We start from the raw sequence: 25,174 nt of genomic DNA, 5'->3' as shown, positions 1-25,174 counted from the left end.
CCATCATTGGGGCTTGAAATGAGATTTTATGTTTTCCCCATTCTGGGCATGGAGCCATCCTGCAGCCACATGCCAGGCTGCTGAGGATCACTTGCTCCTTAGGGGCCCCCGGGGCTGGTGGCTGTCCGCCCAGCCTGGCCCCGCCTGGCCCAGCCCTGGTGAGTGCCAGCTGCTTGCAGACGCCTGGGAGGACCCAGCTCAGGAAACAGCCACGGGGGCAGACACCCCGAGACCAGCCACAGCCCCACACAGACGCTTCAGTTTCCCTGGACAAGGTCTGGACTCGGGGTGAGGGAGTGGCTCTGCCCATCCCAGTCAGAGAAGCCCCATACACCAGCTGGATTCTTTACCGAGGGGCTGACCCCACTCTCACAGGCCCTGCTTCCCCTTGCCCTCAGACCCCCAGTTCCAGGCAGCTCCTCCACGCCCCAGATTGTTGGGTGGGGACCAGGAAGAAGAGTCTTCCCTCATTTCACAGCTCAGGTACCTGCAGGAGAGCCAGTCAAGTGGAAGCTCATCTCTATCAGTCAAAGGGGAGACAAGGTGAGGAACAAGTGTCTAAAGGTCCTGTACAGGGCTGGCAGGTGGCCAAGAGTGCTGGCTTTACCCCCACAGCCCCCACCTGCCCACAGAGCTGGCTGCAGAGGGTTAGGCCAAGTAGCTGCTTCTTTCCCAATGAGGAAGAGGAGGAGGTAAAGAGGAGGAGGAGGTGGAGGAGGAGGAGGAGAAGGAGGAGGAGGAGGAGGAGGAGGAGGAAGAGAGTAGGAGGAGGAGGAAGAAGGAGATGGAGGAGGAGGAGGAAGAAGAAGGAGATGGAGGAGGAGGAGGAGGAGGAGGAGGAGGAGGAGGAGGAGGAGGAGAAGGAGGAGGAGGAGGAGGAGAAGGAGGAGGAGAAGGAGGAGGAAGAGGATGACCACAAAGAAGCTTGGCCTCTGTAACCCTTCTAGGTCTGAAGGAGTCTTCCCTCCCCCCTTGGACATTTGCCTCCTGGCTGACTGGGACACCTGCTGTCCCCCCACCTTCTTCAGAGCCACCTGGCCAGCAGGGCTGGGCCCTGGCTCCTTAAAGGGACAGCTACTGTTCCCCAGGCTCCAGCAGTGGGCCTACCCTGAGCAGAGGTGAGGTAGCCAAGCCTGGGAGGGGCCTGGGCAAGACCTGGAGCCCAAGAGAACTCGGTGTCCTCTAGTTCAAAGCGTTTTTCTGCCCTGACAGAATGTTTAAGTCACCCAAGGATTTTTAAAACCACCAAGATGGGGCTCGGGAACCAAAAGCATCCACCTTGCAACTGGAGCCCTCGAGTTCCATCCCCTGAGCCTCCCATGTGGGCGCAACCCCTAGCCTCACAACAAGACTGTGATCCCCAGCACACACCCAGTGACAGGCGAGCATTGCAACGAAACGATGTGAACCCTGCTTGCCCCAACAACCTTAACAAAAGGAGGGGGAAATGAAAATAGAATAAAATAATTTAAAACAACAACAACAACAAAAAAAAAACAACCTGCTGATACCACTGGCACAAGCCAGGCCACTTAAATCAATCTCTTGAGTACCATGTTGCTGGGAAGGAGTTGTCAGTGTTTGGTGGGGAGGGGATGCTGGTGTCTCCCAACTGGCATTTGGGAGGTTGGGGCCCCCCACCTGTAACTATCCCAGTGAAATCACTGGTTCAGCACAAGAGCAGAGGATGCAATGCTGCTTGGGCACTGAGGGGCTGGGATGAGCAGGCCCCTGCTGGTGCCAGGAGCCGCCAGGGCCGCACCCAGCAGGACTCAAGCTAGAGTGGGTGCATGCGGGGTTGTGCCCTGACCACTGTCCTTCCTCCCAGCATGGAACTTTTTAAATAATGAGGAATGCACAGCCAGGGTCCAAGGCACCAGTAAGACAGCTCATTGCTTTGCTTTCTGGGTAAGGAATTGTGACCCAGTGAGGACCAACAGTGCGGACACACCTTGCGAGGGCCTCATTCATGGGCTCGTGCATGGCAGGGTCACCACTGGAACTCGCCGGCACCATGGGGGATGTGTCTGCTGGACTCAGGCCTGCATGCTGGGCCCGGAGCCTGGCCTCCCTCCTCACTTCCCCTGTGAACGGGCCTGCACCAGGGGGCAGATGCCAGCCCCGCATGAGGCGTGTACAGTAAACTGTGCTGGACAGCTGAGGAATGAGTGAGCGAGTGAATATACACATGGGGCACTCCCTGGAAGAAACCAGGACAGATCTATGAACAAATCAAAGGTTCACAAACCTATCTTCAAAGAATCCCAGTGTCATGGCTGGAGCAATAGCACAGAGGATAGGACATTTGCCTTGCACGCAGCCAACCCAGGTTCTACTTCCAGCATCCCATATGGTCCCCCGAGCACCGCCAGGAGTGATTCCTGAGTGCAGAGCCAGGAGTAACCCCTGAGAATTGCTGGCTGTGACCGAAAAAAAAAAATCCCAGTGTCTAAGTTTCCAGAATTTTCACAGCTTTCACTCTGCAAGGTGGAGGCAGGGGCCAGGCAGTGGGAACTTTCTCTGGGGGCAGTTTATCCACACGGGGAGGCCCCAGCGGTCAGGCCAAGGTAACTTGACAGAAGATTAAGCACTTCATTCATCTCCCAGCCACCTCGTGCCCCGGCGGTTCCACCACAGTGCTCCGGCTGCTGCTGGGGGGGCTGCTGTGGGGGGCTGTTCACCTTCCCCTCACCCCTCTCCTCTGCGGGAGCCCGGTCAGGGCACTCCCGGGGTCACTGCCATGCGGGCCCAGCCGGCCTCCCATGGGTTGGGGTACAGGTGGGCGGGCTCCTGTGCCAGCCAGGGCCAGCGAAGGAAGAGGAGAGCCGCCCTTTCCAGCTTGTTGTCTGCTTAGCCGCCTCCTCTGAGGTCTGGACGCTGGCAGGGAGGGAGAAGCCTCTTCCGTCCTTCCTTCCACCTCTGGCCAGGCCAGCACCCAGCTCCCTGCCACCACTGCCAAGCCCACCCCCCATTTCCTGGCTCTCCCTCCAGCCCCCATGCTCTGCTTCACTGCCACCACACCTCTCCCACCCTTCCTGTCCTTCCTCCACCCCTCCCCCGTATGTGTCCCTATAACCCCCAGGCTGACCACAGGTAAGCCAGGGCAGGGTCCCCTTATCACTTCTTTCATCACTTCATTGATGAATGAGAGTCTTGTGGATGGAAAGATCAAACTAACTGTATCGGGGCATGACAGGGCGCAGGGGTATCGCGGGAATCTGGGCTGGCACCGGGGGCGGCAGGGGGCACTGACTTGTCTTCCTTCCTTGAGGAGGGACACAAGAGACCACCTGGACCCACCCTCCTTTGAAGCTTGCCTTTGAAACTGGCCTCCTGGATCTGAGTCAAGCCCGACTGACCGGCCCCAGCCCTAGCCCCACAGCCCCCACCCCACTCCCCTCCACACTGATTCTACTTCCGACCTGCCAGATCAAAGGGTCCTGGCCCCCATCCCACCCTGCAGTTCTGGATGGAGGCAGGGTTCCCCCGCAGATGTCCAAGCTCAGACTTCAGAAGACTCCCAAATGTACAGAGTGACCCCCAATGTCCCTCTCAGATGCTGTTGTGTCCAGGATTCTCTTTTACAGATGAGGAATTGGGCTCTTGGAAGTTCCATTCCTATCCAAGGAGCCAGGATTGGAAACCGGAAACCCAGGCCTTGGCAGACTCCCCAGGAAAGTCACCCCAGGGGAACCTAATTCCTGGTCCCTCCACACAGATCCAGCTGGATGCTTCAGTGCCCCCCACCAACAGTGCATAAAAGGCCACCCCTTTGCCAGTCCAGAGTGGCTCCAGGGGCTCGTCCTTCTACCCACTTCTGCCCAGGTTGGACAGGACCCCAGAGCCCCCTTAGCTGGCCTTGGCGCTGTCTCCTGTCACTGTCATCTCATCATTGACACCCCTTAGAGTCAGGATGGAAGGTGGGGCCACTCCTGAGGAGGAACCTTCCCCAGGTGGAGAGAGAGAGGACCGGAAGCCCCCCACCCCCACCCCTTTCCAGTTCAGGCAGCTGATCCCTCACCTGGCTCTCTTCTTCCCCTCTTCCTCCCACCAGCCCACATCTGGGTGCCTCACCTCACTCCAGACATCCTGATCAAAGGATCTGGGGGCTGTGAATGGCCACCCCCCACTCCCTCCTCTTCCTGTGCTCCCTCCCTGTTTCCTCCCAGGACTGTGCTATCCTGAGCTGGAACCAGGCTGGTCAGCCATGGAGGGGCTCTCCATCAGCTTCCTCATTTCACAGACGGGTGAGCTGGACCCTGCGAGGGGAACTTCCTGTGGGTCCCACACGAAATCTGGGACAAAGTCAGGACCAGGGCGATACGCAGGCCTTTACAAGCCTAAAGAAAGAAAGAATTGCTTTTTTTTTTTTTTTCAGATTTTTATTAGTGAAACACCATAAGGTTAAAAAAAATTTTTTTGAGAGTACATAGGGTATAGTTAAAATCACTTTGTAAACTGCAAGACCATTTATTAGTGCATCCCAATCAGAATGCCTCATAACTATGTTAAAAAAAAAAAAAGAATTGTTTGCTCTTTGTTTAGGTTTCCTGGTGGTGGCAGGGATTGAACCCAAATCAGCTATGTGCAAGGCATGTGTGCTACCTGCTGGGTTCTTTCTCCAGCCCAAGAATTGTTTTTCTTTTCTTTTCTTTTCTTTTCCCCCCCTTTTTTTTTTTGTCCCCTGGTAAAGGTGATTGAAAATAAAAGCAACAGGAAGCTGTAGAACAGCCCTAATCACGCTCAGCACTGCCCCATAGCACTGTCCTTTACTTGCACTGACCCCAAAGGCAGCCAGGGGCTGTAATGGACTCTGAAGCACTTGAAATCCTGCTCATGTGACTGAGGAGTTGAACTTCCCATTTCCTTGAATTTGATCCACGTTTGCATTGAAACAGGCCCAGCTGCCTCCTGGCAATGGAATTAGATGGCTCAAGCTGTAGGTGAAACTCCCATCACGCCTTCCGAGATTTTACAGCTTGCAAACTTCTGGTGAGGTGCCTCAGAAATGAGCTTCGGGGTTGGGGTTTCATTTTAGGAGACCCCGAAAATCTTTGTGTGTGGCATCCCCTAAATATGGTTCTGAGAATGGCGACCAAGAGTACGAAGAAACTGCCATGGAATGTGGGGGAGGGACAGATGTGTTCTTGCACGAATTTGGGGGGGGGGGGCGGGTGACCTTGAGAGCATGAATGTGTCATGTTCCTATTGCTACTGGAGGCAGTGGGAACAGCATAAGCGAAGGCACAGAGGCAGGCATGCAGAAAGCTCAGGGTCCCTATGCGGAGCTCAGGGTCCCTGTGCGGTGCTCAAGGCCTGTAGAGGCCCTGCAATCTGCTTGGCTGGGATCTGTCACCCGTCATGCACTGACGGGTTGTGCACTTCTCCTGAGGGGTGTGGGTGTGTGTATGTGGGTGGGGGGGGGGGAATGGTGGCCTGTGTGCCCAAGGAGTAGGGAGATGTTGTCGGCAGTGATGAAAGAGGAACAGGTGTCACAAGGGAGGCCACATGAGAACTGAATAGGGAGGGGGCCCAAGTTTCCATCCCGCACCCAAACTCTGGCAGAGATCATGAGTTGTGGGACAGGCTGAGGCCACTTAGACTCACAACCCAAGGAACCTCACTGTTTTTTAGTTTGTTTGTTTGTTTGTTTTTGGCTTTTGGAGTCACACCCAGTGATGCTCAAGGATTACTCCTGGCTCTGGACTCGGGAATCACTCCTGGCGGTGCTGGGGGGACCATATGGGATGCCAGGGATTCAACCCGGGTTAGCCGCATGCAAGACAAATACCCTACCTGCTGTGCTATCGCTCCGGCCTGGAACTTCACTGTTTTGAACTGGCCACCTCCATTTCCGCCTCGGGGTCCTCAGCCACAGCAGACTATTCCAGGGGACTGAGAGCAAGGAAGCACCTCTCTACCGTCAGGTCAAACATTGGCAAATCGAGGCTGCAGGGAACAGAGGGATGGTTCAGTGACAAAATGCGCCAGGCTTGCAAGCCCAAAGTCACGAGGTTGCTCACCAACACTGCCACATAGCACATCATAGCCAGGGGTGTGTGAACACTTCATCCCGAAATGTGTGTCACCCTGGTGAGCACCACATCGAAAAATATGCACTCAGATCTGTGACCCCCATACGAGCATGTAAGACCACAGCTGGAAGTGTGAGGTCCCCAGCGAGCACCTTGGCCAGGTGCGTGAGCATCAACCAAGTGTCTGCACACATACTCCCATCCCCAACTGCAACAATGACGACAAAAAGAAGGAGAGGGGGGATCAAAACACGGTTTGAGGACCCAGAACACACAATTGCAAATTGTATTTGTAGCTAATACACAGATGCGAATACACGGAAGCTGAAGCAAAGACACAGAAAAGAAAACCCAAATAAATAATAAAGAGGGCTGGACAGATAGTACAGCAGGCAGGGTGCTTGCCTTGCATGCAGATGACCTGGGTTCAGTTCCTGGCCCTGCATATAAATGGTCCCCCTGAGCCTGCCAGGAGTGATCTCTGAGTACAGAATCAGGAGTAAGCTGTGAGCACAACCAGGTGTGGCCCAAAATAACAGAATAAATAAATAAATAATGAAGAAACAGGTAAGAAAGCCCATATAATATGTTGATATGTTGCATATCTTCAATGTACACACTATTTTGTGATGATTTTCTCTCCATATAGTTTCGAGGGGAAAAGAAAGAATAAGCAAACCCACTAGTTAACAGAACAGTGCAATTAAAACAACAGTGTGACCTCGCATCTATCAGCCTGACAAAAATAAAAGTCTGGTAATACTCTTGTATTGATGTGGGTGTAGTACACAACCCAGACACTGTTAGTAGAGGATTATGCAAGGATTGGGAGATTATTAATCAATATGTTCTCTTTCAAGAGCCGTGAGGCAATATTTCATGAAACTGATGACGCTATTCGCTTTTGAGGTAGACAGTTCCCAGAGATTCTCACTCCCCTTAACCACCTCTTCCTACTCTGAGCTTTTGACCCAATTATGGGACAGACAGAGGTGTAGCCAAAGGGTTGATAGCAAGAAAGAGAAGGCAAGCAGAGTTTTAAGAAGCACTTGGGCTGGAGAGAGAAAGAGAGAGAGAGAGAGACAGAGACAGAGACAGAGACAGAGAGAAAGAGAGAGTGTACAGGGATTAAGGAACATGCCTTGCACATGACCATTCCTGGCTTGATCCCTGACACCCAATGTGGTCCCCTGAGCTCCGCCAGGAGTGATCTCTGAGCACAGAGCCAAGAGTAAGCCCTGAGCACCACTGAGTGTGGCCCAAAAACCAAAAAGGAAAAAGAAAAACTAAAAGAAGCACTTGAACAATGTAAGCATTGGTGGTTGGAATTCTGTGACACCCGAGCTGGAGGGAGCCCAAGCTGGTTGTGGAGAGGCCGTGTGGAAGGAAACTCAGATACTTCTGAAAGCTAGAAGCAAGACCTACACAGGAGAAGAAAAAGAATTATGAGACACCAAGAATATATTGTTTCAGCTATTGTGTCTTGGGGTGCTTCATGATGCAGTCACTGAAAACTCAGAGGCCTGACATCCAGCCATTGATTCTCTCCCTAGTTATATGTTCCCAAGGAAGCATTGATCTGGGCACAAGTAGGATGTATAGTGCTAATTACATCAACCTATTGAAGGGTAAACTGAGGCACTTTCCTTCACTCGGTGAATATGGCACAGATGTATATGGAACAGGAATTAGTCTAAAACTGTCACTGTATCACTATATCACTGTTATCCCATTGTTCATTGATTTACTTGAGCAGGCGCCAGTAAGATCTCTATTTGTCCCAGCCCTGAGATTTTAGCAGCCTCTCCTTACTAGTTTTCCCCAACTATTGGAGACTCTTTCAGGGTCAGGGGAATGAGACCTGTTATAGTTGCTGGTTTTGGCATATTGAATACGCCACGGGAAGCTTGCCAGGCTCTGACCATGCGGGCAGTATAATCTCGGTAGCTTGCCGGGCTCTCTGAGAGACATATATAAATATTTCTCTCTATGATTTTTTGCCTACTATCAGAACTCCATCAAACATGGTGTGGTAATTATGGAAAATGGGTAGGAAGTGTCTTAAGATGTGTCCGGAAAGTGCCTGGAGCATGGCGGTGGTTGGGTAGTGGAGGTTAACTGCCAGGGCTGGGTCCCTTGGGGATCCCAAGTGAAAATAGCCTGGCTCGGAGTCCCTAGTCTAAAACATGCCAAGCAAAGCACTTCAGGTGTAGAGGTTTACATATAGGGCGGATGGAGGGAAGCAAGTCTTATAAATTTTAGAAGCGTGCAAACATATACAATATCATGTTTATGTATTTACATTCCATAGTTAAAACTTGCGTGGCAAGTTCAAGAGACTAAGACGGGAGAAACAGATGACAGTTTCCATTTTATCTAAATTTTTGGCTTTTTATTTTTTAAAACTTTTTTGCAAATTTTATTTTGTGAAAGCACCATGACTTACAAAACAAAAACTTAGGTTATTACATAGTTAGATTTCAGACATACAACGTTCCATCACTGATCCCACCACCAGTTCCATCTTCCCTGCACCAGTGCTCCCAGATTCACTCTCTCACCCCTATTCCCCTACCCCCGCCTCTGCCTGCCATCTCCACAGGCATCTTTCTAAGTTTGTTTAATCAAGTTTGGGTCTCATGATTTCAGTATTGCTGATTCTGTGGTTTGGATATTTAGTTCTATCATTCCTTAACACCACCAATGTACCTTGACCCTTGCCCCCTTTTGCTTCTCACCTATGTCTCTCCCCCACCCCACCCAACCCCAGCTCATTCTTTTCTACTCCTCCTTATTCTTTGGGACCAAAGGTGAGCTAGCCATCCGCCCTTTAAACCATTGCATTTCCTCATCCAGTTATTCTAAACACCATGTTGATATCATTCTGTTTATCCTTCTTTTTCTGGCTTACTTTGTTTAACATAGTATCTTCCAGTTCCATCCATGTTAGAGCAAATAACATGATTTCATCATTCCTTACTGCTGCACCGTGATCCACTGCGTATATATACCACATCTTCATAACCCACTGATCTATTGTTGGACCTCTAGGTTGGATCCAAATCTTACCTACTGTCCTAAGTGCTGTAGTGAATATAGGGTATATATGTTCTTTTGAATGAATACTTTTCTGTCCTGGGGTAAATGCCCCAAAGTGGAATTGCTGAGACATAGAGCATCTCAATTCTAAGTTTACTGAGGATTTTCCATACTGTTTTCCACAGAGGTTGAACCAGACAACATTCCCAACAGCAGTTCCTTTTTCATCACATTCCTGCCAATACAGATTGTTCCCACTGTATTTGATATGTGACATTCTTACTGGGGTGAGACGGTATCTCACTCTTGTCTTGATTTGTATTTCCCTGATAATAAGTGATTGGTATTGTTTCATGTGCCATCCATTGGTCTTCCTCAGAGAAGTCCCTGTACACTTCCTTTCCCCATTTTCAGTGGGGTTTTTGAATTTGTCGTTATTGTTGATCACTGTGCATACTTTACATATCCTGGATATCACCCTTTTATTTGATGTGCTGAAATATTTTCTCCCATTTAGTTATCTGTCTTTTAGGTTAGCCTGTGTTTCTTTTGCCATGCAGAAACTCCTTAATGTGGTGCACTCCCATTTGTTTATCTTTAATTCTGATCCCTTTGCCAATAGCTTTGCTTCCCTGAAGATACCTTTGAGGCACAGATCTTGGAGTGTGTTTTTTACTTTTATTTTTTTTGACTTCTTAAAAAAAATCTAAAATAAATTAAGGACTGAGAAGATAGCTTAAAGAGCTAGAGAGCATACATAGCATGTAGGAGCCTCAGACTCAGTCTGAGAATTTACTGAGAATTTCCAGGAGAGTCCCTGAGCACCAACAGAAGTCACACACAAACTTGTCTGCAGTGCTCACACAGTTATTTGTGCAAACTTGAGTCTTCACCAGTATCTCACTTACAATGCAGGTTGTCTACTGCTGAGTAATCTCCAGGCCCTGAGTGCTCCTGCCTTCACCTGGACTCTGAGTTTTATTTCAGTTTTAAATTTGGGAGCCATATTTAGTGATGGTGAAGGAGGTCATGTGGTGCTAGGGCTCAGACCCATGTACTGGTACATGCAAGACATGCGCTTCACCAGTTGAGTTCCCATGTCCATCCCTTTCCTGAACACAGAGAATGCAAAAGCCTCTCCCGAGAATTCCATAACCCCAGGCCTGCCTTTGTATGAGCTGAGCTATCATGCCCAAATGAAACTAAGCTTTCATCAATCTTTGCAATTGAAGACAAAGACAAATTCTTGCTGGAGGGACAGGCCTCCACCCCTGGCAGTCTAGGGTTCTCATAAATAAAGCACTTCAGGCAAAGGCTATCATATCATAACTACCTGCCGCACAAATAAAGAACCACCAGAGTGAGGGTCTACCAGAACCAAATCCCAGAGAACATCCTTGAAGGGAATTATCAGAGAACCAAAACAGGCATGTCTCTCTAATGTGCTTAAAAACAGAGGAGAGGAGGGGTTGAGAAGATAGTACAGGGGATAAGGAGCTTGCATTGCTGACCCAAGTTTAATATCCCATATGGTCCCCTGAGCCCACCAGGAGTGATCCCTGAGCGCAGAACTAGCTGTAAGCCCTGAGCAGTGCTGGGTGGTGTAGCCTCAAAACAAAACAAAACAAAACAAAACAAAACAAAAAGACATAGGAGGGAGTTGGGCATGACCAAAGCAGGTGATGTGATGGGTGTCAAGGTCAGGGAAGAGCTTTAGAGGAAAAAACAGGCTGGGGATTGGACTTGGGTTGATCACTTATAGGGGCTGACCTCCAGTACTGGCTTTCCTGCCCCAGAGGAAAAGCCTTTTGAGTAAGACTCAGAAGAGGAGATAAAGTAGTCCACACGGAGAATGAAGAAGTACATCCAGTGGCAGCCCATCTGGGCTGTGGAGAAGCGGGCAAGACCGGGGTGTAGGCTGGTATGAAGCAGGTGTAGGCTAGTATGAAGTGGAGGGAGTGTGACTCAGATGTAAGGAGAAAGTTTGGCAAAGGGCCCTGCATGTCCTGGGGGAGAATATCTCATTCTCTTCTAAGTGCAGTGTCTTTAGCTGTATCTAATGTGCTAATGTGTTGTGTGTCTGTGTGTGTATATGTGTGCATGTGTGTATGTGTGTTTGTGCATGTGTGTGTATATGTGTGCATATGTATGTGTGTATATGTGTGTATGTGGGGGGGTCTCCCACAGAGCCCACAGACACGGAGAATATCCCTGTGGTTCCCTGAGGGAGGAAGCAGAGATGACAGTGACCTATAACCATGACCACAACCCTGATCTCTGGGCTTTCGCCTCCAACCCTTATTTGATGGGGCCACCCAGGCAGCACTCACAACGCCAATTCACAAATGATGAAACTGAGGCACAGGGACACTAACGCCTGCACCCAGGTCTCCCAGGGAGGTGTGGCAGGGCCCATACCAGCAGGAAGCCACCTTTTCTGATGGTCCTGAGTAACCCGACCAGGGTTGGCCCTCAGGTGAACCCTCTGCCCTCTGCCCTCCCCAGCCCGCCCAGGCCCCATGACCTCTGCTCATGGCTTCCAAGTGACAGTGAGGACCAAGAGTGGGGACACTCAGGACCCCGCCAACTCCAGGGCCCGGGCATCCTAACTTTGTCACAAGTTCTCTAGGAAGACTCTCCTGGAATGGGGTGCAGGGAAACTTTATAAAATTCTCCACAACCAGCCAAGCGGAACCTATTTCCCCTCACAATGCAATTAACGGCACCAACATTTACAAAATATGATTACAAGCGCTTTGGTTAAGTAGAGGAAAGTATATTAGATAGCAGCGAGGGGTTGATCTTAATGTGCATTTTTTCGAGAGACTTGCATTTTCTTTGTGCAAATAAAGAGGCCCTAAATTCTCCATAGGCACTAAAATCAATGCAGTGGAACCATGATAACAAACACAGGCTCCACTTTTTGCTACATCCCCCAATTAATTAAGCCTTTCACGGGCATGTAATTAGGAACATTAGCAAGTCATAAAATTGCCGTGAGTCTTTAAATTATGTGCTGGCCCTCAGCAATTTGTTTTTAATTCCTTTTGAAGACAATGGCACTGCGGGGCCCAATAGATCTTGGCAGCAGCCTACTGTGCTGTCCTGACTGCGGGCGGGGCGGCTGCTGGGGCTCCCCTCCAGGCTTCGGGGTGCCATGCTGGGCCCCCAGAGTGCTGGGTGCTCCAGCTCAACCTTCCTTCCGCTTTCTTCCCCATCCCTTCCTCTTTGTTTGTCCTCCCCCTCTCCGCTCCCTCCGCTCCCTTCCTCCTCTTGGGCCTGCTCTCCTCCCTTCACCTGTGACCACTTTCCTTTCTCCTCCCTCCATTCCACCTTCTCTGCTTTCTTCTCTCTTCCCCTTCAATCCCTGTGCCCTCCTCCTCCCACGGACCACTCCAGTGCTGTGTACTCTCCCAGACCCTCCTTGGGCCCCCACCTCTGGCCCCTTGGTTCCCACCCAGCCTGACCTGACACTTCTGTGATTTGTGGCATCCGTGACCCTCCCCAGGAGCCTAACCCAGAGGCAATCAGGCTGTGTTAGAGGGCACACAGAGCAGGGGTGATGACCCCTCTCCTCCACCCCACCTCGGAGGAGAGGGGAAGTGGGGGTGTGGAGTTTGCTTGTTGGCAAAAGGCCCCTGAAGGAATCTACAGTGTCTTTCTACTCGTCTGCTGGGGGGCCCCTAGGACTTGAGGGGGTTGGAGAACACAATTCCCTGTCCCAGTACCACCCAGACACTCTTTCCCTAAATGGTCATTCATCCAGGCCGTAGGGGAATGAGGTTTTAAGGTTCAGATCTTCCAAACCCAGCCCTACTATCATCGTGTCTTTCTTTCTTTCTTTCTTTCTTTCTTTCTTTCTTTCTTTCTTTCTTGCTTTCTTTCTTTCTTTCTTTCTTTTTCTGTCTGTCTTTCTCCTTCCTTCCTTCCTTCCTTCCTTCCTTCCTTCCTTCCTCTCTTTCCCTTCCTTCCTTTCTCTCTCTCTTTCCCTCCTTCCCTCCCTCCCTCCCTCCCTTCCTTCCTTCCTTCCTTCCTTCCTTCCTTCCTTCCTTCCTTCCTTCCTCTTTCCCTTCCTTCCTTTCTCTCTCTTTCCTTCCCTCCTTCCCTTCCTTCCTTCCTTTCTTCCTTCCTTCCTCTCCTTTCCTTCCTTTCTCTCTCTTTCCCTCCCTCTTTCCCTCCCTTCCTTCCTTCCTTCCTTCCTTCCTTCCTTCCTTCCTTCCTTCCTCTCCCTTCCTTTCTCTCTCTTTCCCTCCCTCCTTCCCTCCTTTCCTTCCTTCCTTCCTTCCTTCCTTCCTTCCTCTCCCTTCCTTCCTTTGTCTCTCTCTTTCCTTCCCTCCCTTCCTTCCTTCCTTCCTTTCTTCCTTCCTTCCTCTCCCTTTCTTCCTTTCTCTCTCTCTTTCCCTCCCTCCTCCCTCCTTCCCTTCCTTTCTTCCTTCCTTCCTCTCCCTTCCTTCCTTTCTCTCTCTTTCCCTCCCTCCCTTCTTCCCTCCCTCCCTCCCTCCCTTCCTTCCTTCCTTCCTTCCTTCCTCTCCCTTCCTTCCTTCCTTCCTTCCTCTCCTTTCCTTCCTTTCTCTCTCTTTCCTTCCCTCCTTCCCTTCCTTCCTTCCTTCCTTTCTTCCTTCCTTCCTCTCCCTTCCTTTCTCTCTCTTTCCCTTCCTTCCTTTCTCTCTCTTTCCTTCCCTCCTTCCCTTCCTTCCTTCCTTCCTTCCTTCCTTCCTCTCCCTTCCTTCCTTTCTCTCTCTTTCCCTCCCTCCTTCCCTCCCTCCCTTCCTTCCTTCCTTCCTTCCTTCCTCTCCCTTCCTTCCTTTCTCTCTCTTTCCCTCCCTCCTTCCCTCCTTTCCTTCCTTCCTTCCTTCCTTCCTCTCCCTTCCTTCCTTTCTCTCTCTTTCCCTCCCTCCCTTCTTCCCTCCCTCCCACCCTCCGTCCCTCCCTCCCTCCCTTCCTTCCTTCCTTCCTTCCTTCCTTCCTTCCTTCCTTCCTCTCCCTTCCTTCCTTTCTCTCTCTTTCCCTCCCTCCTTCCCTTCCTTCCTTCCTCTCCCTTCCTTCCTTTCTCTCTCTTTCCTTCCCTCCTTCCCTTCCTTCCTTCCTTCCTCTCTTTCCCTTCCTTCCTTTCTCTCTCTTTCCTTCCCTCCTTCCCTTCCTTCCTTCCTTCCTTCCTTCCTCTCCTTTCCTTCCTTTCTCTCTCTTTCCCTCCCTCTTTCCCTCCATTCCTTCCTTCCTTCCTCTCCCTTCCTTTCTCTCTCTTTCCCTCCCTCCTTCCCTCCTTTCCTTCCTTCCTTCCTTCCTTCCTTCCTTCCTCTCCCTTCCTTCCTTTCTCTCTCTTTCCCTCCCTCCCTTCTTCCCTCCCTCCCTCCCACCCTCCGTCCCTCCCTCCCTCCCTCCCTCCCTCCCTTCCTTCCTTCCTTCCTTCCTTCCTTCCTTCCTCTCCCTTCCTTTCTCTCTCTTTCCCTCCCTCCTTCCCTCCTTTCCTTCCTTCCTTCCTTCCTTCCTTCCTTCCTTCCTTCCTTCCTCTCCCTTCCTTCCTTTGTCTCTCTCTTTCCTTCCCTCCCTTCCTTCCTTCCTTTCTTCCTTCCTTCCTCTCCCTTTCTTCCTTTCTCTCTCTCTTTCCCTCCCTCCTCCCTCCTTCCCTTCCTTCCTTCCTTCCTTCCTCTTCCTTCCTTCCTTCCTTCCTTCCTTGCTTCCTCTCCTTTCCTTCCTTTCTCTCTCTTTCCTTCCCTCCTTCCCTTCCTTCCTTCCTTCCTTCCTCTCCCTTCCTTCCTTTCTCTCTCTTTCCCTCCCTCCTTCCCTTCCTTCCTTCCTTCCTTCCTTCCTTCCTCTCCCTTCCTTCCTTTCTCTCTCTTTCCCTCCCTCCTTCCCTCCTTTCCTTCCTTCCTTCCTTCCTTCCTCTCCCTTCCTTTCTCTCTCTTTCCCTCCCTCCTTCCCTCCTTTCCTTCCTTCCTTCCTTCCTTCCTTCCTTCCTTCCTCTCCCTTCCTTCCTTTCTCTCTCTTTCCCTCCCTCCCTTCTTCCCTCCCTCCCTCCCACCCTCCGTCCCTCCCTCCCTCCCTTCCTTCCTTCCTTCCTTCCTTCCTTCCTTCCTTCATTCCTTCCTTCCTTCCTCTCCCTTCCTTCCTTTCTCTCTCTTTCCTTCCCTCCTTCCCTTCCTTCCTTCCTTCCTTTCTTCCTTCCTTTCTTCCTCTCCCTTCCTTCCTTTCTCTCTCTTTCCCTCCCTCCCTTCTTCCCTCCCTCCCACCCTCCCTCCCTCCCTCCCTTCCTTCCTTCCTTCCTTCCTTCCTTCCTTCCTTCCTTCTTTCCTTCCTTCCTTCCTTCCTCTCCCTTCCTTCCTTTCTCTCTCTTTCCCTCCCTCCTTCCCTTCCTTCCTTCCTTCCTTCCTTCCTTCCTTCCTTCCTTCCTTCCTCTCCCTTCCTTCCTTTCTCTCTCTTTCCTTCCCTCCTTCCCTTCCTTCCTTCCTTCCTTTCTTCCTTCCTTCCTTCCTTCCTCTCCCTTCCTTCCTTTCTCTCTCTCTTTCCCTCCCTCCTCCCTCCTTCCCTCCCTCCCTTCCTTCCTTCCTTCCTTCCTTCCTTCCTTCCTTCCTTCCTTCCTTCCTTCCTATATTTCTTTCTTTCTTTCCTTCTTTCTGCTTTTTGGGCCACATCTGGTGGTGCTCAAGGCTGACTCCTGTCTCAGCACTCAGGAATCACTCCTGGTAGTACCTAAGGGACCATGTTGGATGCCAGGGATAGAACCCAGGTTAAGCATGTACAAGGCAAATGCCCTCCCTGCTGTCCTATCACTCCCCGCCCCCCATCATCAGTTTGTAACTAGAACTTGGTTGCTCTGCTAGATCTGGAGCCTGGAAAGGCCACATCCCCTGGCCCTGACACACACTCCCACCCTGTTCCGAGGTGAGAGGAAATGCTGGGGAGCCAAGGATTGGCTTTGAGAGGAGGACCCCTGTACCTTCTTCTGCTCAACACATTGGTACCCCCATCCCATTTCCTGTTTCTGGAGATCACAAGGATTCTGGGGGAAGCTTAGAAGCCCTCAGGTTTGGAAGAGCATCACCAGGGAGCAGTTGAGGCCCAGGTGGGATCCAGAGTGAGGAGAGTGGAACTTGGTAGTATTTGTGCTCATAGCTCCCATGATGGTGTCTGCAGGCTCCAGTCCTCGTTCTTGTGGTCGTCATCATCACCCCCCTCTGGGAACATGCCTCCTCTCTGTGTTAGCCAGGTGTGATGGGCGGGGCTTGCGCTCAGTCCTATTTGGGGACCTGCCTGCTTTCTGGGCATGCAGGAAGAGGGTGCTCCTCACTCCCACCCACACCCCAGGTTGAGTCATGCTATGTAACTGGTTGGGGTGAAAGAAATGTGAACAGAAGTCCAGCAGGCCACTCTCTGGCAGCAGAAGTATTTGGAATCTAATGTACAATTCCACATACTTTACCCCGTGACTCCTCTGGAAACACCTGGGAGAATGTTCCGGAATGTCAGCCCCACAGGGAGGCAGCTGCCCTTGAGAGTTGCCCAGACCCACTGCCAAGTTTACACCAGTGGAACAATCTTTGCTGTACAGGATCTCTGGGCTGTGGAGGTGTCTGTTTCTTCCAGACACCAGTGGGACTCAGCCTGTCCTGACTGATGCTCCAACGAAGAGCCTCTGTGGGTCCAGTTAATCTTGGTTTTTTTTCTTTCTTTTTTTGGGTGTTTTGTTTCTTTGTTTGTTTTTTCTTTTCGGGTCACACAGCATCATACAGTGATGCTCAGGGGTTACTCCTGGCTCTGCACTCAGGAATTACTCCTGGCAGTGCTCGGGGCACCATGTGGGATGCTGAGAATTGAGCCCAGGTTGGCCACGTGCAAGACAGATGCCCTACCTGCTGTGCTATCGTTTCTGCCCTCAGCTAATGTTTGAGTCCAGGCCAGGCCAATAGTTGAGCCATCGGGGGGCTTAGTTGCCTTTATCTCAATCAGGAGAAATGCTTCTTCACTTTGTAAATCACACTGACTCCTACATAGTCAGTGAGGCTATCTGAGCTGAGCCCTACCCTCCCGAACAAGTATATTTCTTGCTGCTGATTCCAACATCCCAGGCCCCAGAGATACCAAGCTTCTTACTTCATCAGTCAGGTTCTGTCACCAGCTTCACACGTGCTGTTCCCTGCCCCTAGAATGCTGTTCCAGTTACATGTTCTTACTGATTTTTCAAGTCTCAGGTCAAGTTCTTTTTGTTCTTGAAGACTCCCCTGGTAGTCCTGATCGGGGAACCCCTTGGGGCACCTCACACCTACTTCTACTATAGACTTACCAGTCGCTATGCTCACTCTCTGGTCTGTGTGCTCAGGCCTCCCAACAAGGTGACATTCTCATGGGGTGACCAGCACCTTGGCCATCACTTGGTCTCTCCTCTCCCTCCAGCATCTTGCCAAAACCACATTATCTGATGACGACTGTGACCGCGAGGCAGACACTGGGTGCTTCCCACCACAGTGCACCAGACATAGCAGGTTTCCTGAAACCAGCCCTGTTCTTCTTGGTATCATGTTAATGTCCCCCCCGCCCCCGACCCAACCCCTGGGAACCTTGGCTTCCTACCACCTTCCTGCCGGTCCTGTGGGTTTTTCAGTAATAAACTTCTGAATGAAGGCACATGATCTGCATGAAATGAACAGACGAGTTCAGGGATTCTGACGTCAGCACAAAGAAGGGGTGCAGGACACTTGGGTAACAGACATGCCATAAACCTATATTAGAGCTAATGCTCCTCTCCTCTGGTCAACTGTGCCACGCTTATAACAAGTCTGGGGCCGGGGAGCTGGTCTGCAGGGCACCTATAGACCGTATGTCTACTGGGACAAGACCACTGGCCGCCACACACAGGCTCCCCCTAACCAGGGCCAGCAGCAGCTCCTGATGTCCAGCCCCACGCAGGCAAATGCGCCCACTCAATGTCATGGTGGGCAGGATGCTCTCGAGGCCCAGCCAGAGGCTCTGTGGCGCCCATTTTCAGGCAGCTGTGGCCGGAGGCCAGCGAGCAGTCTAACCTTGAGTAAGTGTTTTCTTGTCATCACAGATCTCAGGCAAAGCCAGTTGCGAATACGCAGTAGAGATATATATTACACCCCGAGCTTTTTATCTCGCACATGTGACCCTGCCCATCGTGAGCAGTACGTTTTATTCTCGCTGGTGGGACAAAAACCACCTCCCACCACAGCATATATCAAGGGAAGAATGTTGAACTTTCTTTGCATTAATATAAATAGCTGTTTAGGCCTCATTCCCCAGCCCGGGACCCTCTGTGCACCTGTCCTTCATCTACTCGATTTGGCATCTAGTTCAAGTTTGGTTTATTTAGAGCCCAGATCGGCCAGCTTTTACATATTAAAGGTGCATTTTAAAAGAGCATTTTCTATTCTAATTTGGGGGAGCCCCGTTCTTTAGGGCTTTCGGGAGCGGTGTCCACCTGATTTACATTTCCCCCACTGAAGCAGAGCTGCAGACACACATTAGAATGGAAATAACAGTGATGGATACATGTATCTTTAAAGATCCATTTTCTCTCCATTTTTCTCTCTTTGGGGGTGGGGAGGGGACAGGCCAGGAAGGAAAGGATGGAGCTGGGGGGGGGGGGGGGAGTGGAGGAAGGGAGGATACAGTCCTTTCTCAGGGAGACTGGCTTCAGGACTAGGCAGGTGGCTGATCGGGGGGGGACCCCCAAGGCAAGGGTTCTGGTTCTGCAAAATGGTGGTCTGCCAGCTAGGCCAAGTCAATCCTTTCTTTGTCTTTCGATGGTGCCAGTATTCAAATATAGGCTCCAATGTGACTTGGAAAATGCACTTCACCTCTCTGAGACCTTGATCACCAATGGAGACTGAGTGGTACTCCTCCTCCTCCTCCTCTTCCTCCGTTGCCTCTCTCCTCCTTCTCCTCCATCTCCTCATACATAGGGTGGCTCAGAGGATGAAATGACAAAGACCCAGCCCCTGATTCACAGTGGGGAGCAGCAATAGTTCGTCAATATGTTCCTGGACCATCTTAGCTTCCACTCAGCCCCTGCCCAGCTTGAGGGGGTGTGTTCGATGGGTGCGTATTGGCTGGGCCCCTTTCATTCAGGGTCATGGCTCTTCCGTGGCTCCTCCTCAGGGCTGTCCACACAGTTCAGGGCCCCGGAGAAAGATACTGTGGGGGCTGGGCCTCCTCTCTACCCACCTGCACTTCCAGTAGAGGCTCCTGCCCATGCCAGCCTCTGTGCCAGCTCTGCTGCTCTTGCTTCTAGTGCTCCCAGCCCAGAATCTCCTCTCCTGATGACTCGCTCACCCTCTTCCCAGAAGCCTTCCCCACCCTCCCATGCTGCCTCTCCAAGCTGGACCCCCAAAGGCATCCTCCTTCTAGAACACTGGTGGAACTCGAGATGTCCGCCCACATAAAATGACAAGGTTGATGCAAGCCAGGGAGACACCCCCAGGCATGTGCCCTGCTGCATAGATTGAGCCCTGAAGGGGCCATGGGGCCAATCAGGAGGGCTTCCCAGAGGAGGTGGTCACTGAGCCCCTTGGAGAATCAGTGGAGTTTGTTCCAGAGAAAGGGAACAGAAGGGAAGTTAGATTTTTGAGAGCAGAGAGACCCCAAGTGGGAACAAAAAGAGATGAAATTCTTTTTTAAAATTTTGGAGTTTTGGGGCTGGAGAAATAGCACAGCGGGTAGGGTGTTTGCCTTGCATGCGGCCGACCTGGGTTCGATTCCCAGCATCCCATATGGTCCCCTGAGCATCGCCAGGAGTAACCCCTGTGCATCGCCGGGTGTGACCCAAAAAGAAAAAAAAACTTTGGAGTTTCAAAGGGGGTTGTGCCATAGTCAGCTAAGTTTACGGCTTACTCCTGGTTCTGTAGTCAGGGGACCGTATGGGGGCTGAACCTGGGACAGACGCATGTAAGGCAAACACCCTACCTGCTTCTCTCTTTCTCTCTCTGTACCCTGACCTCTCTTTCCTGAATCTTGGACCAGGAAGCAATCAGAGAGCTGGAGAGTAGGATGCAAATCATCTGGGAGAAGTTTCTCAAGTGTGGAACAGAGGGGGGTGGAGGCAGGGGGAAGGGCAGTGAGGCCTGGAGGGTGCGGGGAGAGGTAGAACAGGGGAGTGCCCTCCCCAACCCCCACCTCTAGGAGACCTGGCTCTGGACACCCCACGAGAGGAGGCCATGAGAAGAGGGGGCTCCTCCAGAACACAACGATCTCCCCAGGATGGCTTCCAAGGCTCAGGAGAGAAAGCCTGGGCCCTTCCTCCTGACCCCCTGAGCAGGGTCGAGGTGGTGCGGGCATGAGAGGCAGGGAAGCGGGTGAAGCCTGGGGTTGGGGGAGGGAGTGGGGATGGGGAGGTGGCAGGAATGGAGGGGGGGCAGGAGGGGGGCAGGGAAAGTCTCCCAGGAGCTTCCTGGAGATTGGACCCTGGCAGGTGTGGGGGAGGAGGGGCAGGGTCTGGGCAGGACAGGAGGCAGAGAAGGAAATGAAGATGTTCTTTGATCTTCTTTCAGAGCGGGTTGGGGGTGGCGGGTGATAGGGAGAATGACGGAAAGTCTCATTGGAGCTGTTGGTTTGAAAGAATTTGTCTTTGGAACAAGCTTTTTATCAGTCAGCTTTAAAGATCTGGATTCCTTGGAGATCACTCCAGTTCCCCCTCCCTCCTCTCTCTGTCTCTGTCTCTGTTTCTCTCAGTCTCTCTGTCTCTTTCTCTCAGTCTCTCTGTCTCTGTTTCTCTGTCTCTCTGTCTCTGTCTCACTCTCTATCTCTGTCTCTTTCTCTGTCTCTCTTAGTCTATCTCTTTCTCTCAATCTCTCTGTCTCTGTCTCTATCTATTTCTCTCAATTTCTCTGTCTCTGTCTCTCTCTGTGTTTCTCTCTCAGTCTCTCTGTCTCTGTCTCTCTCTGTCTCTGTCTCTCTCTGTCCCTCTGTCTCTCTCTCTCCTGTCTGTGTGTGGCATGACATGCAGGTCTTCCTCAGGGCCGAGGGCAGGGGCAGTCCCAGGCTGGCAGAGCAGCACCTGTGCTATCTTCTTTGGCCAATCACGAACTCCGACCAGGTTCCCTCCTCCCTGCGGGAGCATCTGACTCTTGCTCCTCAGAGGACTCCTGGAGGGGCTGGAGTGTGCCCTGCATGCAAGAGCCCCGGCTCTGATCCCTACCCGGACCCTGAGTACCACCATGAGTGATCCCAGAGCATGGAGCTGGAAGTAACCCCTAAAAGAAAAGTAGCACCTTCCCAAAAGAAGACCGAGGCAGGCAGGTGTGATCTCCCGAAAAGGGAATGGGGTGGGCTGCATTAGAGCTCATGGGCCTTCACTTTTCTTTATTTGGGGGCCACACCTGACAGTACTCAGAGCTTATTCCTGCCAGGCTCTGGGGACCAATAAGGGATGTCAGGGATCAAACCCGGGTTTGTTTGCCATGTGCAAGTACCCTCCCTCCCCGTTGTACTATAGCTTCGCCCCATCTCCCAACCCTGTAACTGCCTCAAGTGAGAGCCTCGGAGTGCCAAGGTCCCCCAGCACCCACAATCCTGTGCTGCCTGGAAGAAGGGAGAGGCTTGTGCCTCACCCCACCACACTGTGGCCCATGGGAATATTAAGATCTTGGGGCGGGGGGGGGGGGTGTCAGGTGACTCAGAGGCTCAAAGAGCCTGCTTATGGGTTTGATGCCCTGAGCTCAGTGCTTAAAACTACTCTCATGTGGCAACTTTGCTGCTTGGAGCCGTGGGTGTCCAGTCTCAGAGATGTCCTTCTCCAGTGTAATTTAGAAACCAGCAGCCGGAGCCATAGTATGGCAGGGAGGGTGTTAGCCTTGCATGTGTCTGACCCAGGTTGGATCCCAGGCGCCCCATATGGTTCTCCCAGGCCCACCAGGGGCGATCTCTGAGCTCAGATCCAGAATTAGGTCCTGCGCATCGCAGGGTATGGCCCCAAAACAAAACAAGCAGAAACCAACAACTCTGTGGGACCAGGGCAATAGTACAGTGGGTAGGGCGTTTGCCTTGCATACGGCCAACCTGGGTTCTATCCCCGTCATCCCATATGGTCCCCCAAGCACTGCCAGGAGTAATTTCTGAGTGCAGAACCAGGAGTAACCCCAAAAAGCAAAACAAACAAACAAAACAAAACAAAACAAAAAAAACCCCACCAACTCTAACGACAAGCAGGAGCATGGAAGCCCAATCTTTTCTGAGTCTCCCAAATCAGGCATATGCCCTGTTGGGGATTTTCAATTCTTTCCTTACCTGTATTACAGGGGTTCCCACTTTGTGGGCATTTCTACAGAGGCTGGGGATGCCCAGTGTGCGGTCCACAAGGACACAGAAAACCCAGAGGTCAGGACTCATTTCCAAGCTGTGTGTGAGGGCTGTGGCCAGGCAGAGGGAGGGAGGTGCTCTGGGTGAGGCTGGGAGTGAGCCTGTGTCCCAAGTGAGACAGGATGGCAGCCCCCGTGGACCATGGGGACTCCTGCTCCTGCCACAAGCCCCCACAAGCCGGAGTGACCTTTCCCATCATGTCAGACTCGCCAGGTCTGCATCCATGGAATGGGGGGAGCAGGGCCTGCACCCCACTCCCAGCTCCACCAGACGCCTCGGGCTGGATGGCAGGAGCTGGGCTCAAAGGCGTTAAAATATATTCTTGGCACTGGGTAAAGGTGGCACGCGGGACTTATTCAGGACCCTTGCAATAAGCGGGGGGAGCACTGCAGTGGGATTTGGCGGGGATTTGGGGACTCAACTCCAAATACAGTATCGACAAGTAGGAATTTAGAGCCGAAGAGCAGGTGGGGGTCAGTGGCTGGAAAATTACTGAGAGGAAACATCTGGGATAAGGGGGGATTCTGGCTAAGCTGACCTAAACCGGATTCTGATCTAATAGGATTCTTGCAGAAGACAGGCCAGGGTGAGCAGACATGGGGGTGGGATGGGGGGTGGGTAGAGAAGGAGGAGGAGGAACTGATTAGATATTGAGGGTGATCCATCAGGCAGCCAGGGCGGAGAGTGGTTGCTAAACTGATTTAGCGGGCTTCTTGCTAAAACCGGATTTTGTTCCAATGGGTCTTGGAGAAGGTCCTGGAGCCTGGTGGAAGTTTGGTCAAGCACAGCTTCCTTGTCCATAGCAGGGGATGAACTGAAGTCACTGGGGGCGCCTGCTTGAATGAGTGCTTGCCGGTCCCAGGCTGCTTGCTCCTCAGCCAGGAGGACCAAGGGAGACTCAGGAAATGGCAGTGTGTGACCAAGGGCCTGGGGTCGGTGGGTGGGATCTGGACAGAATTCATCCCTGAATTCAAACCTCTTTCCAGAGGCCTCTCCTTGGCTCTTGGCGTTCTCTAGTCCTCACTGTGTCTGAGATAACAACCCAACTCTCTCTGCAGCCTCCTTCCTGTTCCTGAGTTCTGAAGCTAAATGTTCTCAGGATTGGTTTGTCTTGGACGGGCTACAGCTGTGGGAAGCCACGGTGAGCTTCCTCCTTCAATTCAGACTCCAGGCCAGGAGGGGCAGAGACCTAGGGAAAGGGCGTGTGTGTGTGTGTGTGTGTGTGTGTGTGTGTGTGTGTGTGTGTGCGCGCGCGCGTGCGTGTGTGTCTAGGTGTTCCTGGGTGTTTGCACAAGTGTTTGTGTGTCTGTGTGTCTCTTTGTGTGCGTGTTTGTGCAAATGTGTATATGTGTCTGTTACTGTGTGTTTCTGTGTGTGTCTCTAAGTGTGTGTCTCTGGGTGTCTGTGTGTGTACTTGTGTATGCGTGTGAGACCATTTTGAAACCAGAGTGTCAGGCCCAGGACTCTGCCCCAGGACTCCAGTGACTTCGCATGATCTACAGCCCTCTCCAGATTTGGGGGGTGGCGGGGGGCGACCCTCTAGAGCTCCCAGGTCCCCCTGCAGGCCCAGGCCCAGGTTTGTCAGGTGCCCTGGCAGGGAGGAGACGATGCTGGGGAGCGGCGGGGAGCGGGCCAGGCCATGTGTGCAGAGAGGCCTCAATTTCACAGGGCTTGCTCCTGAGTGAGTTTCGCATAAAAGGATTAAGGCGAGAGGAAGTGCAGAGGAAATGGGATGTTGGACACCTTGTTAGAGGCGCTGTCAGGCTCCCAGAGCGTGGGTGCTAACTCTATTCCCAGCCTCTGTGCAGAGCCATCAGAGATAGGGCGCCCTAGGAGGACAAGAGGGAGGGGCTGGGCTACAGCCCTCCCCCCCGCCCCCCCCCCCCCACAGGCCCTGCTGCTCTGGGCCTCACTCTCGAGGGAATCTTGGGGGGTCAGGGTGAAGGGGAAATGGAGGTGCAAGACTCTGTCTCGTCTGGGCCAGGAGCCCCCTGGCATGATGTTTGGGGGAGGCGGGGGTGGGGGGGCGCTGACCTAGTAACGTGTAGATGATCATTTCCTCCCTTATCTTAACACCGAGGCACATTCTTTTCCCGAGGCCTGGGAATTGGCTCCGTTTGTGAATGCTCCTGATGGGATCAGCGCTTTTGTGGCAGCCACAGGGGGTTATCAGGATTTGGGTGTGGGGGCTTCCTCTGGGGACAGCAGCCACAAGAAGGACTGTCTGAGAACTGAGGTGAGGGAGGGGTTGTGGGGTTGGAGTGGGGGCCAGGCAGCTCCCATCCATGCAGCAAACTCACCCACCCCCTCACCTGGGTCCCCCCACTCTTCCCCCACCCCCACCCACACCCCCCGTCTGCCACTTCCACGGCCAATCCCCACACTGCTTTTAGAGGACTTGGGACCAGATGCACCTTAGGTCAGGAGTGGGGAACATCGGAGAATCTCCCATGCCCAGGACCCACTGAGGAGGGACAGAACCAGAGTCTTGGGAGGCTCAGGGATCCACTGAACCATCAAAGTCCTCTGGGAGGGGCTGGAGTGATAGCACAGTGGGTAGAGCGTTCCCCTTGCACGTGGCCAACCCAGGTTCAATTCCCAGCATCCTATATGGTCCCCCGAGCACCGCCAGGAGTAATTCCTGAGTGCATGAGCCAGGAGTAACCACTGTGCATTGCCAGGTGTGACCCAAAGAGAAAAAAAAAAGTCCTCTGGGAGATTCCCCAAGCCCAGGTTAAGCTCCATTTCCTGAGGCCCCACCCAGAGTATTTGGGTGCCACCCCACCCTC

Source organism: Sorex fumeus, unplaced genomic scaffold (genome assembly GCF_029834395.1).
Source record: "Sorex fumeus unplaced genomic scaffold, SorFum_2.1 ptg000063l, whole genome shotgun sequence".
Classification (NCBI taxonomy): Eukaryota; Metazoa; Chordata; class Mammalia; order Eulipotyphla; family Soricidae; genus Sorex; species Sorex fumeus.
The sequence above is the reverse complement of the archived record's forward strand: the minus strand, read 5'-3'. Positions refer to the sequence as shown.